At 37.7% G+C, this 14,685-nt stretch overlaps 9 non-coding genes across 9 annotated transcripts; all 9 read left to right on the top strand.

The window, feature by feature from the left end:
* The first annotated feature begins 1,853 nt into the window (after positions 1-1,853).
* trnac-gca (transfer RNA cysteine (anticodon GCA)) lies at positions 1,854-1,925 on the top strand. Its single transcript has one exon. It is a non-coding gene; the product is annotated as a tRNA-Cys (tRNA).
* Positions 1,926-3,235: 1,310 nt separating this feature from the next.
* Positions 3,236-3,307, top strand: trnac-gca (transfer RNA cysteine (anticodon GCA)). The gene has a single exon. It is a non-coding gene; the product is annotated as a tRNA-Cys (tRNA).
* A 413-nt stretch (positions 3,308-3,720) lies between these two features.
* Positions 3,721-3,792, top strand: trnac-gca (transfer RNA cysteine (anticodon GCA)). Its single transcript has one exon. It is a non-coding gene; the product is annotated as a tRNA-Cys (tRNA).
* Positions 3,793-5,102: 1,310 nt separating this feature from the next.
* Positions 5,103-5,174, top strand: trnac-gca (transfer RNA cysteine (anticodon GCA)). The gene has a single exon. It is a non-coding gene; the product is annotated as a tRNA-Cys (tRNA).
* A 1,311-nt stretch (positions 5,175-6,485) lies between these two features.
* On the top strand, positions 6,486-6,557 carry trnac-gca (transfer RNA cysteine (anticodon GCA)). The gene has a single exon. It is a non-coding gene; the product is annotated as a tRNA-Cys (tRNA).
* Positions 6,558-7,867: 1,310 nt separating this feature from the next.
* On the top strand, positions 7,868-7,939 carry trnac-gca (transfer RNA cysteine (anticodon GCA)). Its single transcript has one exon. It is a non-coding gene; the product is annotated as a tRNA-Cys (tRNA).
* Positions 7,940-9,249: 1,310 nt separating this feature from the next.
* trnac-gca (transfer RNA cysteine (anticodon GCA)) lies at positions 9,250-9,321 on the top strand. Its single transcript has one exon. It is a non-coding gene; the product is annotated as a tRNA-Cys (tRNA).
* Positions 9,322-10,632: 1,311 nt separating this feature from the next.
* trnac-gca (transfer RNA cysteine (anticodon GCA)) lies at positions 10,633-10,704 on the top strand. Its single transcript has one exon. It is a non-coding gene; the product is annotated as a tRNA-Cys (tRNA).
* Positions 10,705-13,395: 2,691 nt separating this feature from the next.
* trnac-gca (transfer RNA cysteine (anticodon GCA)) lies at positions 13,396-13,467 on the top strand. The gene has a single exon. It is a non-coding gene; the product is annotated as a tRNA-Cys (tRNA).
* The last annotated feature ends 1,218 nt before the right edge of the window (positions 13,468-14,685 follow it).

The raw sequence follows: 14,685 nt of genomic DNA, 5'->3' as shown, positions 1-14,685 counted from the left end.
AGAGTATTTGATTTTGGTTCAAGAGGTCTCCAGTTTAACTATTGGTGCTCCCTAGTGTCTGAGGTGAAGTGCTTTTTAAAAAAATATTCTACTGCCATCCAACACGTAACTTTAATGCATTTACATCACATTCCCAAAAAGACCAGTAACTTCAGAGTCAGTAATCATATTTCCCTTTCTTAATTTGATCAAGTTCAAGACTCAGTAGGGGATGATGTCCACATGACAGTGAATGTGAATACAACTCATTACAGCATGTTAGCTCAGTGGCAGATAATTTGATTCTGGAATGAAATGTTCAAATACAATCTTTTCTTTGACTGATGATCCTGAGGTTACTACTGCATAACTGGATGCTATCTCAATGCAATCTTGACAATCCCTTTGGCTGCTTGACATTGGAACATGCACTTGGGCACCCAAGTACTGCGTTTCCGGTAAATTGAGTGACCTCAGAAATGGTTTTCAATGGGGGTATAGCTCAGTGGTAGTGCATTTGACTGCAGATCAAGAGATTCCCAGTTCAACTGTGGGTGCCCCCTTGTGGCTCCAATGGCTTCTTATTTCTAAAAATATCATGTATTGCCATGCAACTTTAGTGCATTTATATAATATTCAAAAAAATTCCAGTAACTTCAGTGTCAGTAAGCATATTGCATTTTTTTAAATTTGATCAAGTTCAGGACTATGTAAGGGATGATGTGCTCATGGGAGTATAAACGTACAAAGCCCTTAACAGGACGTGAGATCAGTGAAAGATCATTTGATTCAGGAATAAGATGTTCCCAAGCAATCTTTACTTTGATTGGAAATCCAGAGGTCACTACTGCATAATTGGTTGCTATTTCATCAAAATCTTCAGAATGCTATTGGTTGCTTGACTTTGGAAAATTTGCTTGACAAAACGTTTGCAATTACAGTGCACCCTAAGGAAAACATGCAATAATTTAGATGTCAAATATAGATATCTTCTGCTATTTTAATACGTTTACACAATTGTCACCACTGAATAAGCCCTGGTGTGTTGAAAAAATCAATCCTGAACACAGCTCTTAAAAGAATTATAGCCCAGTGGTCATAAATGCTGTCTGCAGATGAGCAGGTCAATTCTGGGTGCTCAGTTGTAGCAAGAGTGAGATAGCCTGGTCCTCCTTGACATTTCGGAATGCACTATGCAACTTTTACTCACTGATAGTATCAACTCGGAAAAATTTGAATACCTGCCATTGCAGATATCTTGTCACATTTTCTTCTCTTTTTCAGATTAAAAGATGTAATGTGCATTCTGTGAAAATATATTTCTTTGGGGTACCCAGCGATTGCTTTCTTGGTATCCTGAGCTTCCTCAGCTTTGAAGTATGTTCATGGAATTTCTTAGTGGTAGAGTATTTGATTTTGGTTCAAGAGGTTTCCAGTTTAACTATTGGTGCTCCCTAGTGTCTGAGGTGAAGTGCTTTTTAAAAAAAATATTCTACTGCCATCCAACAAGCAACTTTAATGCATTTACATCACATTCCCAAAAAGACCAGTAACTTCAGAGTCAGTAATCATATTTCCCTTTCTTAATTTGATCAAGTTCAAGACTCAGGAGGGGATGATGTCCACATGACAGTGAATGTGAATACAACTCTTTACAGCATGTTAGCTCAGTGGCAGACAATTTGATTCTGGAATAAAATGTTCAAATTCAATCTTTTCTTTGACTGATGATTCTGAGGTTACTACTGCATAATTGCATGCTATCTCAATGCAATCTTGACAATCCCTTTGGCTGCTTGACATTGGAACATGCACTTGGGCACCCAAGTACTGCGTTTGCGGTCAATTGAGTGACCTCAGAAATGGTGTTCAATGGGGGTATAGCTCAGTGGTAGAGCATTTGACTGCAGATCAAGAGGTCCCCATTTCAACTCTGGGTGCCCCCTTGTGGCTCCAATGATTTCTTATTTCTAAAAATATCATGTATTGCCATGCAACTTTAGTGCATTTATATAACATTCAAAAAAATTCCAGTAACTTCAGTGTCAGTAAGCATATTGCATTTTTTAAATTTGATCAAGTTCAGGACTCTGTAAGGGATGATGTGCTCATGGGAGTATAAACGTACAAAGCCCTTAACAGGACGTGAGATCAGTGAAAGATCATTTGATTCAGGAATAAGATGTTCCCAAGCAATCTTTTCTTTGATTGGAAATCCAGAGGTCACTACTGCATAATTGGTTGCTATTTCATCAAAATCTTCAGAATGCTATTGGTTGCTTGACTTTGGAAAATTTGCTTGAGAAAACGTTTGCAATTACAGTGCACCCTAAGGAAAACATGCAATAACTTAGATGTCAAATATAGATATCTTCTGCTATTTTAATACGTTTACACAGTTGTCACCACTGAATAAGCCCTGGTGTGTTGAAAAAATCAATCCTGAATACAGCTCTTAAAAGAATTATAGCCCAGTGGTCATAAATGCTGTCTGCAGATGAGCAGGTCAATTCTGGGTGCTCAGTTGTAGCAAGAGTGAGATAGCCTGGTCCTCCTTGACATTTCGGTATGCACTATGCAACTTTTACTCACTGATAGTATCAACTCGGAAAAATGTGAATACCTGCCATTGCAGATATCTTGTCACATTTTCTTCTCTTTTTCAGATTAAAAGATGTAATGTGCATTCTGTGAAAATATATTTCTTTGGGGTACCCAGCGATTGCTTTCTTGGTATCCTGAGCTTCCTCAGCTTTGAAGTATGTTCATGGAATTTCTTAGTGGTAGAGTATTTGATTTTGGTTCAAGAGGTTTCCAGTTTAACTATTGGTGCTCCCTAGTGTCTGAGGTGAAGTGCTTTTTAAAAAAAATATTCTACTGCCATCCAACAAGCAACTTTAATGCATTTACATCACATTCCCAAAAAGACCAGTAACTTCAGAGTCAGTAATCATATTTCCCTTTCTTAATTTGATCAAGTTCAAGACTCAGTAGGGGATGATGTCCACATGACAGTGAATGTGAATACAACTCTTTACAGCATGTTAGCTCATTGGCAGACAATTTGATTCTGGAATAAAATGTTCAAATTCAATCTTTTCTTTGACTGATGATTCTGAGGTTACTACTGCATAATTGCATGCTATCTCAATGCAATCTTGACAATCCCTTTGGCTGCTTGACATTGGAACATGCACTTGGGCACCCAAGTACTGCGTTTGCGGTCAATTGAGTGACCTCAGAAATGGTGTTCAATGGGGGTATAGCTCAGTGGTAGAGCATTTGACTGCAGATCAAGAGGTCCCTAGTTCAACTCTGGGTGCCCCCTTGTGGTTCCAATGATTTCTTATTTCTAAAAATATCATGTATTGCCATGCAACTTTAGTGCATTTATATAACATTCAAAAAAATTCCAGTAACTTCAGTGTCAGTAAGCATATTGCATTTTTTTAAATTTGATCAAGTTCAGGACTCTGTAAGGGATGATGTGCTCATGGGAGTATAAATGTACAAAGCCCTTAACAGGACGTGAGATCAGTGAAAGATCATTTGATTCAGTAATAAAATGTTCAAATTCAATCTTTTCTTTGACTGATGATTCTGAGGTTACTACTGCATAATTGCATGCTATCTCAATGCAATCTTGACAATCCCTTTGGCTGCTTGACATTGGAACATGCACTTGGGCACCCAAGTACTGCGTTTGCGGTCAATTGAGTGACCTCAGAAATGGTGTTCAATGGGGGTATAGCTCAGTGGTAGAGCATTTGACTGCAGATCAAGAGGTCCCCATTTCAACTCTGGGTGCCCCCTTGTGGCTCCAATGATTTCTTATTTCTAAAAATATCATGTATTGCCATGCAACTTTAGTGCAATTATATAACATTCAAAAAAATTCCAGTAACTTCAGTGTCAGTAAGCATATTCCATTTTTTAAATTTGATCAAGTTCAGGACTCTGTAAGGGATGATGTGCTCATGGGAGTATAAACGTACAAAGCCCTTAACAAGACGTGAGATCAGTGAAAGATCATTTGATTCAGGAATAAGATGTTCCCAAGCAATCTTTACTTTGATTGGAAATCCAGAGGTCACTACTGCATAATTGGTTGCTATTTCATCAAAATCTTCAGAATGCTATTGGTTGCTTGACTTTGGAAAATTTGCTTGACAAAACGTTTGCAATTACAGTGCACCCTAAGGAAAACATGCAATAACTTAGATGTCAAATATAGAGATCTTCTGCTATTTTAATACGTTTACACAATTGTCACCACTGAATAAGCTCTGGTGTGTTGAAAAAATCCATCCTGAACACAGCTCTTAAAAGAATTATAGCCCAGTGGTCATAAATGCTGTCTGCAGATGAGCAGGTCAATTCTGGGTGCTCAGTTGTAGCAAGAGTGAGATAGCCTGGTCCTCCTTGACATTTCGGTATGCACTATGCAACTTTTACTCACTGATAGTATCAACTCGGAAAAATGTGAATACCTGCCATTGCAGATATCTTGTCACATTTTCTTCTCTTTTTCAGATTAAAAGATGTAATGTGCATTCTGTGAAAATATATTTCTTTGGGGTACCCAGCGATTGCTTTCTTGGTATCCTGAGCTTCCTCAGCTTTGAAGTATGTTCATGGAATTTCTTAGTGGTAGAGTATTTGATTTTGGTTCAAGAGGTTTCCAGTTTAACTATTGGTGCTCCCTAGTGTCTGAGGTGAAGTGCTTTTTAAAAAAAATATACTACTGCCATCCAACAAGCAACTTTAATGCATTTACATCACATTCCCAAAAAGACCAGTAACTTCAGAGTCAGTAATCATATTTCCCTTTCTTAATTTGATCAAGTTCAAGACTCAGTAGGGGATGATGTCCACATGACAGTGAATGTGAATACAACTCTTTACAGCATGTTAGCTCATTGGCAGACAATTTGATTCTGGAATAAAATGTTCAAATTCAATCTTTTCTTTGACTGATGATTCTGAGGTTACTACTGCATAATTGCATGCTATCTCAATGCAATCTTGACAATCCCTTTGGCTGCTTGACATTGGAACATGCACTTGGGCACCCAAGTACTGCGTTTGCGGTCAATTGAGTGACCTCAGAAATGGTGTTCAATGGGGGTATAGCTCATTGGTAGAGCATTTGACTGCAGATCAAGAGGTCCCTAGTTCAACTCTGGGTGCCCCCTTGTGGTTCCAATGATTTCTTATTTCTAAAAATATCATGTATTGCCATGCAACTTTAGTGCATTTATATAACATTCAAAAAAATTCCAGTAACTTCAGTGTCAGTAAGCATATTGCATTTTTTTAAATTTGATCAAGTTCAGGACTCTGTAAGGGATGATGTGCTCATGGGAGTATAAATGTACAAAGCCCTTAACAGGACGTGAGATCAGTGAAAGATCATTTGATTCAGGAATAAGATGTTCCAATGCAATCTTTGCTTTGATTGGAAATCCAGAGGTCACTACTGCATAATTGGTTGCTATTTCATCAAAATCTTCAGAATGCTATTGGTTGCTTGACTTTGGAAAATTTGCTTGAGAAAACGTTTGCAATTACAGTGCACCCTAAGGAAAACATTCAATAACTTAGAAGTCAAATATAGATATCTTCTGCTATTTTAATACGTTTACACAATTGTCACCACTGAATAAGGCCTGGTGTGTTGATAAAATCAATCCTGAACACAGGTCTTCAAAAGAATTACAGCCCAGTGGTCATAAATGCTGTCTGCAGATGAGCAGGTCAATTCTGGGTGCTCAGTTGTAGCAAGAGTGAGATAGCCTGGTCCTCCTTGACATTTCGGTATGCACTATGCAACTTTTACTCACTGATAGTATCAACTCGGTAAAATTTGAATACCTGCCATTGCAGATATCTTGTCACATTTTCTTCTTTTTTTCAGATTAAAAGATGTAATGTGCATTCTGTGAAAATATATTTCTTTGGGGTACCCAGCGATTGCTTTCTTGGTATCCTGAGCTTCCTCAGCTTTGAAGCATGTTCATGGAATTTCTTAGTGGTAGAGTATTTGATTTTGGTTCAAGAGGTCTCCAGTTTAACTATTGGTGCTCCCTAGTGTCTGAGGTGAAGTGCTTTTTAAAAAAATATTCTACTGCCATCCAACACGCAAATTTAATGCATTTACATCACATTCCCAAAAAGACCAGTAACTTCAGAGTCAGTAATCATATTTCCCTTTCTTAATTTGATCAAGTTCAAGACTCAGTAGGGGATGATGTCCACATGACAGTGAATGTGAATACAACTCATTACAGCATGTTAGCTCAGTGGCAGATAATTTGATTCTGGAATAAAATGTTCAAATTCAATCTTTTCTTTGACTGATGATCCTGAGGTTACTACTGCATAATTGGATGCTATCTCAATGCAATCTTGACAATCCCATTGGCTGCTTGACATTGGAACATGCACTTAGGCACCCAAGTACTGCTTTTGCAGTCAATTGAGTGACCTCAGAGACGGCTTTCAATGGGGGTATAGTTCAGTGGTAGAGCGTTTGACTGCAGATCAAGAAGTCCCCAGTTCAGCTCTGGGTACCCCCTTGTGGCTGTAATGGTTTCTTATGTCTAAAAATATCATGTATTGCCATGCAAGTTTAGTGCATTTATATCACATTCAAAAAAATTCCAGTAACTTCACTCTCAGTAAGCGTATTCCATTTTTTAAATTTGATCAAGTTCAGGACTCTGTAAGGGATGATGTGCTCATGGGAGTATAAACGTAAAAAGCCCTTAACAGGACGTGAGATCAGTGAAAGATCATTTGATTCAGGAATAAGATGTTCCAATGCAATCTTTGCTTTGATTGGAAATCCAGAGGTCACTACTACATAATTGCTTGCTATTTCATCAAAATCTTCAGAATGCTATTGGTTGCTTGACTTTGGAAAATTTGCTTGACAAAACGTTTGCAATTACAGTGCACCTTAAGGAAAACATGCAATAACTTAGATGTCAAATACAGATATCATCTGCTATTTTAATACGTTTACACAATTGTCACCACTAAATAAGCCCTGGTGTGTTGAAAAAATCAATCCTGAACACAGCTCTTAAAAGAATTATAGCCCAGTGGTCATAAATGCTGTCTGCAGATGAGCAGGTCAATTCTGGGTGCTCAATTGTAGCAAGAGTGAGATAGCCTGGTCCTCCTTGACATTTCGGTATGCACTATGCAACTTTTACTCACTGATAGTATCAACTCGGAAAAATGTGAATACCTGCCATTGCAGATATCTTGTCACATTTTCTTCTCTTTTTCAGATTAAAAGATGTAATGTGCATTCTGTGAAAATATATTTCTTTGGGGTACCCAGCGATTGCTTTCTTGGTATCCTGAGCTTCCTCAGCTTTGAAGTATGTTCATGGAATTTCTTAGTGGTAGAGTATTTGATTTTGGTTCAAGAGGTTTCCATTTTAACTATTGGTGCTCCCTAGTGTCTGAGGTGAAGTGCTTTTTAAAAAAAATATTCTACTGCCATCCAACAAGCAACTTTAATGCATTTACATCACATTCCCAAAAAGACCAGTAACTTCAGAGTCAGTAATCATATTTCCCTTTCTTAATTTGATCAAGTTCAAGACTCAGTAGGGGATGATGTCCACATGACAGTGAATGTGAATACAACTCATTACAGCATGTTAGCTCAGTGGCAGATAATTTGATTCTGGAATAAAATGTTCAAATTCAATCTTTTCTTTGACTGATGATCCTGAGGTTACTACTGCATAATTGGATGCTATCTCAATGCAATCTTGACAATCCCATTGGCTGCTTGACATTGGAACATGCACTTAGGCACCCAAGTACTGCTTTTGCGGTCAATTGAGTGACCTCAGAAATGGTTTTCAAAGGGGGTATAGCTCAGTGGTAGAGCATTTGACTGCAGATCAAGAGGTCCCCAGTTCAACTCTGGGTGCCCCCTTGTGTCTGCAATGATTTCTTATTTCTAAAAATATCATGTATTTCAATGCAACTTTAGTGCATTTATATAACATTCAAAAAAATTCCAGTAACTTCAGTGTCAGTAAGCATATTGCATTTTTTTAAATTTGATCAAGTTCAGGACTCTGTAAGGGATGATGTGCTCATGGGAGTATAAACGTACAAAGCCCTTAACAGGACGTGAGATCAGTGAAAGATCATTTGATTCAGGAATAAGATGTTCCAATGCAATCTTTGCTTTGATTGGAAATCCAGAGGTCACTACTACATAATTGCTTGCTATTTCATCAAAATCTTCAGAATGCTATTGGTTGCTTGACTTTGGAAAATTTGCTTGACAAAACGTTTGCAATTACAGTGCACCTTAAGGAAAACATGCAATAACTTAGATGTCAAATACAGATATCATCTGCTATTTTAATACGTTTACACAATTGTCACCACTAAATAAGCCCTGGTGTGTTGAAAAAATCAATCCTGAACACAGCTCTTAAAAGAATTATAGCCCAGTGGTCATAAATGCTGTCTGCAGATGAGCAGGTCAATTCTGGGTGCTCAGTTGTAGCAAGAGTGAGATAGCCTGGTCCTCCTTGACATTTCGGTATGCACTATGCAACTTTTACTCACTGATAGTATCAACTCGGAAAAATTTGAATACCTGCCATTGCAGATATCTTGTCACATTTTCTTCTCTTTTTCAAATTAAAAGATGTAATGTGCATTCTGTGAAAATATATTTCTTTGGGGTACCCAGCGATTGCTTTCTTGGTATCCTGAGCTTCCTCAGCTTTGAACTATGCTCATGGAATTTCTTAGTGGTAGAGTATTTGATTTTGGTTCAAGAGGTTTCCAGTTTAACTATTGGTGCTCCCTAGTGTCTGAGGTGAAGTGCTTTTTAAAAAAATATTCTACTGCCATCCAACAAGCAACTTTAATGCATTTACATCACATTCCCAAAAAGACCAGTAACTTCAGAGTCAGTAATCATATTTCCCTTTCTTAATTTGATCAAGTTCAAGACTCAGTAGGGGATGATGTCCACATGACAGTGAATGTGAATACAACTCTTTACAGCATGTTAGCTCAGTGGTAGACAATTTGATTCTGGAATAAAATGTTCAAATTCAATCTTTTCTTTGACTGATGATTCTGAGATTACTACTGCATAATTGCATGCTATCTCAATGCAATCTTGACAATCCCTTTGGCTGCTTGACATTGGAACATGCACTTGGGCACCCAAGTACTGCTTTTGCGGTCAATTGAGTGACCTCAGAGATGGCTTTCAATGGGGGTATAGCTCAGTGGTAGAGCATTTGACTGCAGATCAAGAGGTCCCCAGTTCAACTCTGGGTGCCCCCTTGTGGCTCCAATGATTTCTTATTTCTAAAAATATCATGTATTGCCATGCAACTTTAGTGCATTTATATAACATTCAAAAAAATTCCAGTAACTTCAGTGTCAGTAAGCATATTGCATTTTTTAAAATTTGATCAAGTTCAGGACTCTGTAAGGGATGATGTGCTCATGGGAGTATAAACGTAAAAAGCCCTTAACAGGACGTGAGATCAGTGAAAGATCATTTGATTCAGGAATAAGATGTTCCAATGCAATCTTTGCTTTGATTGGAAATCCAGAGGTCACTACTACATAATTGGTTGCTATTTCATCAAAATCTTCAGAATGCTATTGGTTGCTTGACTTTGGAAAATTTGCTTGACAAAACGTTTGCAATTACAGTGCACCTTAAGGAAAACATGCAATAACTTAGATGTCAAATACAGATATCATCTGCTATTTTAATACGTTTACACAATTGTCACCACTAAATAAGCCCTGGTGTTGTTGAAAAAATCAATCCTGAACACAGCTCTTAAAAGAATTATAGCCCAGTGGTCATAAATGCTGTCTGCAGATGAGCAGGTCAATTCTGGGTGCTCAGTTGTAGCAAGAGTGAGATAGCCTGGTCCTCCTTGACATTTCGGTATGCACTATGCAACTTTTACTCACTGATAGTATCAACTCGGAAAAATGTGAATACCTGCCATTGCAGATATCTTGTCACATTTTCTTCTCTTTTTCAGATTAAAAGATGTAATGTGCATTCTGTGAAAATATATTTCTTTGGGGTACCCAGCGATTGCTTTCTTGGTATCCTGAGCTTCCCCAGCTTTGAAGTATGTTCATGGAATTTCTTAGTGGTAGAGTATTTGATTTTGGTTCAAGAGGTTTCCAGTTTAACTATTGGTGCTCCCTAGTGTCTGAGGTGAAGTGCTTTTTAAAAAAATATTCTACTGCCATCCAACAAGCAACTTTAATGCATTTACATCACATTCCCAAAAAGACCAGTAACTTCAGAGTCAGTAATCATATTTCCCTTTCTTAATTTGATCAAGTTCAAGACTCAGTAGGGGATGATGTCCACATGACAGTGAATGTGAATACAACTCTTTACAGCATGTTAGCTCAGTGGCAGACAATTTGATTCTGGAATAAAATGTTCAAAATCAATCTTTTCTTTGACTGATGATTCTGAGATTACTACTGCATAATTGCATGCTATCTCAATGCAATCTTGACAATCCCTTTGGCTGCTTGACATTGGAACATGCACTTGGGCACCCAAGTACTGCTTTTGCGGTCAATTGAGTGACCTCAGAGATGGCATTCAATGGGGGTATAGATCAGTGGTAGAGCATTTGACTGCAGATCAAGAGGTCCCCAGTTCAACTCTGGGTGCCCCCTTGTGGCTCCAATGATTTCTTATTTCTAAAAATATCATGTATTGCCATGCAACTTTAGTGCATTTATATAACATTCAAAAAAATTCCAGTAACTTCAGTGTCAGTAAGCATATTGCATTTTTTAAAATTTGATCAAGTTCAAGACTCTGTAAGGGATGATGTGCTCATGGGAGTATAAACGTACAAAGCCCTTAACAGGACGTGAGATCAGTGAAAGATCATTTGATTCAGGAATAAGATGTTCCCAAGCAATCTTTACTTTGATTGGAAATCCAGAGGTCACTACTGCATAATTGGTTGCTATTTCATCAAAATCTTCAGAATGCTATTGGTTGCTTGACTTTGGAAAATTTGCTTGACAAAACGTTTGCAATTACAGTGCACCCTAAGGAAAACATGCAATAACTTAGATGTGAAATATAGATATCTTCTGCTATTTTAATACGTTTACACAATTGTCACCACTGAATAAGCCCTGGTGTGTTGAAAAAATCAATCCTGAATACAGCTCTTAAAAGAATTATAGCCCAGTGGTCATAAATGCTGTCTGCAGATGAGCAGGTCAATTCTGGGTGCTCAGTTGTAGCAAGAGTGAGATAGCCTGGTCCTCCTTGACATTTCGGTATGCACTATGCAACTTTTACTCACTGATAGTATCAACTCGGAAAAATGTGAATACCTGCCATTGCAGATATCTTGTCACATTTTCTTCTCTTTTTCAGATTAAAAGATGTAATGTGCATTCTGTGAAAATATATTTCTTTGGGGTACCCAGCGATTGCTTTCTTGGTATCCTGAGCTTCCTCAGCTTTGAAGTATGTTCATGGAATTTCTTAGTGGTAGAGTATTTGATTTTGGTTCAAGAGGTCTCCAGTTTAACAATTGGTGCTCCCTAGTGTCTGAGGTGAAGTGCTTTTTAAAAAAATATTCTACTGCCATCCAACACGTAACTTTAATGCATTTACATCACATTCCCAAAAAGACTAGTAACTTCAGAGTCAGTAATCATATTTCCCTTTCTTAATTTGATCAAGTTCAAGACTCAGTAGGGGATGATGTCCACATGACAGTGAATGTGAATACAACTCATTACAGCATGTTAGCTCAGTGGCAGATAATTTGATTCTGGAATAAAATGTTCAAATTCAATCTTTTCTTTGACTGATGATCCTGAGGGTACTACTGCATAATTGGATGCTATCTCAATGCAATCTTGACAATCCCTTTGGCTGCTTGACATTGGAACATGCACTTGGGCACCCAAGTACTGCTTTTGCGGTCAATTCAGTGACCTCAGAAATGGCTTTCAATGGGGGTATAACTCAGAGATAGAGCATTTGACTGCAGATCAAGAGGTCCCCAGTTCAACTCTGGGTGCCCCTTGTGGCTCCAATGATTTCTTATTTCTAAAAATATCATGTATTGCCATGCAACTTTAGCGCATTTATATAACATTCAAAAAAATTCCAGTAACTTCAGTGTCAGTAAGCATATTGCATTTTTTAAAATTTGATTAAGTTCAGGACTCTGTAAGGGATGATGTGCTCATGGGAGTATAAACGTACATAGCCCTTAACAGTACGTGAGATCAGTGAAAGATCATTTGATTCAAGTATAAGATGTTCCAATGCAATCTTTGCTTTGATTGGAAATCCAGAGGTCACTACTGCATAATTGGTTGCTATTTCATCAAAATCTTCAGAATGCTATTGGTTGCTTGACTTTGGAAAATTTGCTTGACAAAACGTTTGCAATTACAGTGCACCCTAAGGAAAACATGCAATAACTTAGATGTCAAATATAGATATCTTCTGCTATTTTAATACGTTTACACAATTGTCACCACTGAATAAGCCCTGGTGTGTTGAAAAAATCAATCCTGAATACAGCTCTTAAAAGAATTATAGCCCAGTGGTCATAAATACTGTCTGCAGATGAGCAGGTCAATTCTGGGTGCTCAGTTGTAGTAAGAGTGAGATAGCCTGGTCCTCCTTGACATTTCGGTATGCACTATGCAACTTTTACTCACTGATAGTATCAACTCGGAAAAATTTGAATACCTGCCATTGCAGATATCTTGTCACATTTTCTTCTCTTTTTCAGATTAAAAGATGTAATGTGCATTCTGTGAAAATATATTTCTTTGGGGTACCCAGCGATTGCTTTCTTGGTATCCTGAGCTTCCTCAGCTTTGAAGTATGTTCATGGAATTTCTTAGTGGTAGAGTATTTGATTTTGGTTCAAGAGGTTTCCAGTTTAACTATTGGTGCTCCCTAGTGTCTGAGGTGAAGTGCTTTTTAAAAAAATATTCTACTGCCATCCAACAAGCAACTTTAATGCATTTACATCACATTCCCAAAAAGACCAGTAACTTCAGAGTCAGTAATCATATTTCCCTTTCTTAATTTGATCAAATTCAAGACTCAGTAGGGGATGATGTCCACATGACAGTGAATGTGAATACAACTCTTTACAGCATGTTAGCTCAGTGGCAGACAATTTGATTCTGGAATAAAATGTTCAAATTCAATCTTTTCTTTGACTGATGATTCTGAGGTTACTACTGCATAATTGCATGCTATCTCAATGCAATCTTGACAATCCCTTTGGCTGCTTGACATTGGAACATGCACTTGGGCACCCAAGTACTGCTTTTGCGGTCAATTGAGTGACCTCAGAAATGGCTTTCGATGGGGGTATAGCTCAGTGGTAGAGCATTTGACTGCAGATCAAGAGGTCCCCAGTTGAACTCTGGGTGCCCCTTGTGGCTCCAATGATTTCTTATTTCTAAAAATATCATGTATTGCCATGCAACTTTAGCGCATTTATATAACATTCAAAAAAATTCCAGTAACTTCAGTGTCAGTAAGCATATTGCATTTTTTAAAATTTGATTAAGTTCAGGACTCTGTAAGGGATGATGTGCTCATGGGAGTATAAACGTACATAGCCCTTAACAGTACGTGAGATCAGTGAAAGATCATTTGATTCAAGTATAAGATGTTCCAATGCAATCTTTGCTTTGATTGGAAATCCAGAGGTCACTACTGCATAATTGGTTGCTATTTCATCAAAATCTTCAGAATGCTATTGGTTGCTTGACTTTGGAAAATTTGCTTGACAAAACGTTTGCAATTACAGTGCACCCTAAGGAAAACATGCAATAACTTAGATGTCAAATATAGATATCTTCTGCTATTTTAATACGTTTACACAATTGTCACCACTGAATAAGCCCTGGTGTGTTGAAAAAATCAATCCTGAATACAGCTCTTAAAAGAATTATAGCCCAGTGGTCATAAATACTGTCTGCAGATGAGCAGGTCAATTCTGGGTGCTCAGTTGTAGTAAGAGTGAGATAGCCTGGTCCTCCTTGACATTTCGGTATGCACTATGCAACTTTTACTCACTGATAGTATCAACTCGGAAAAATTTGAATACCTGCCATTGCAGATATCTTGTCACATTTTCTTCTCTTTTTCAGATTAAAAGATGTAATGTGCATTCTGTGAAAATATATTTCTTTGGGGTACCCAGCGATTGCTTTCTTGGTATCCTGAGCTTCCTCAGCTTTGAAGTATGTTCATGGAATTTCTTAGTGGTAGAGTATTTGATTTTGGTTCAAGAGGTTTCCCGTTTAACTATTGGTGCTCCCTAGTGTCTGAGGTGAAGTGCTTTTTAAAAAAATTTTCTACTGCCATCCAACAAGCAACTTTAATGCATTTACATCACATTCCCAAAAAGACCAGTAACTTCAGAGTCAGTAATCATATTTCCCTTTCTTAATTTGATCAAATTCAAGACTCAGTAGGGGATGATGTCCACATGACAGTGAATGTGAATACAACTCTTTACAGCATGTTAGCTCAGTGGCAGACAATTTGATTCTGGAATAAAATGTTCAAATTCAATCTTTTCTTTGACTGATGATTCTGAGGTTACTACTGCATAATTGCATGCTATCTCAATGCAATCTTGACAA

This window comes from Electrophorus electricus, chromosome 7 (genome assembly GCF_041902795.1).
Source record: "Electrophorus electricus isolate QZ-2024a chromosome 7, ASM4190279v1, whole genome shotgun sequence".
NCBI lineage: Eukaryota > Metazoa > Chordata > Actinopteri > Gymnotiformes > Gymnotidae > Electrophorus > Electrophorus electricus.
This window is presented reverse-complemented; position numbering and strand designations above follow the sequence as displayed.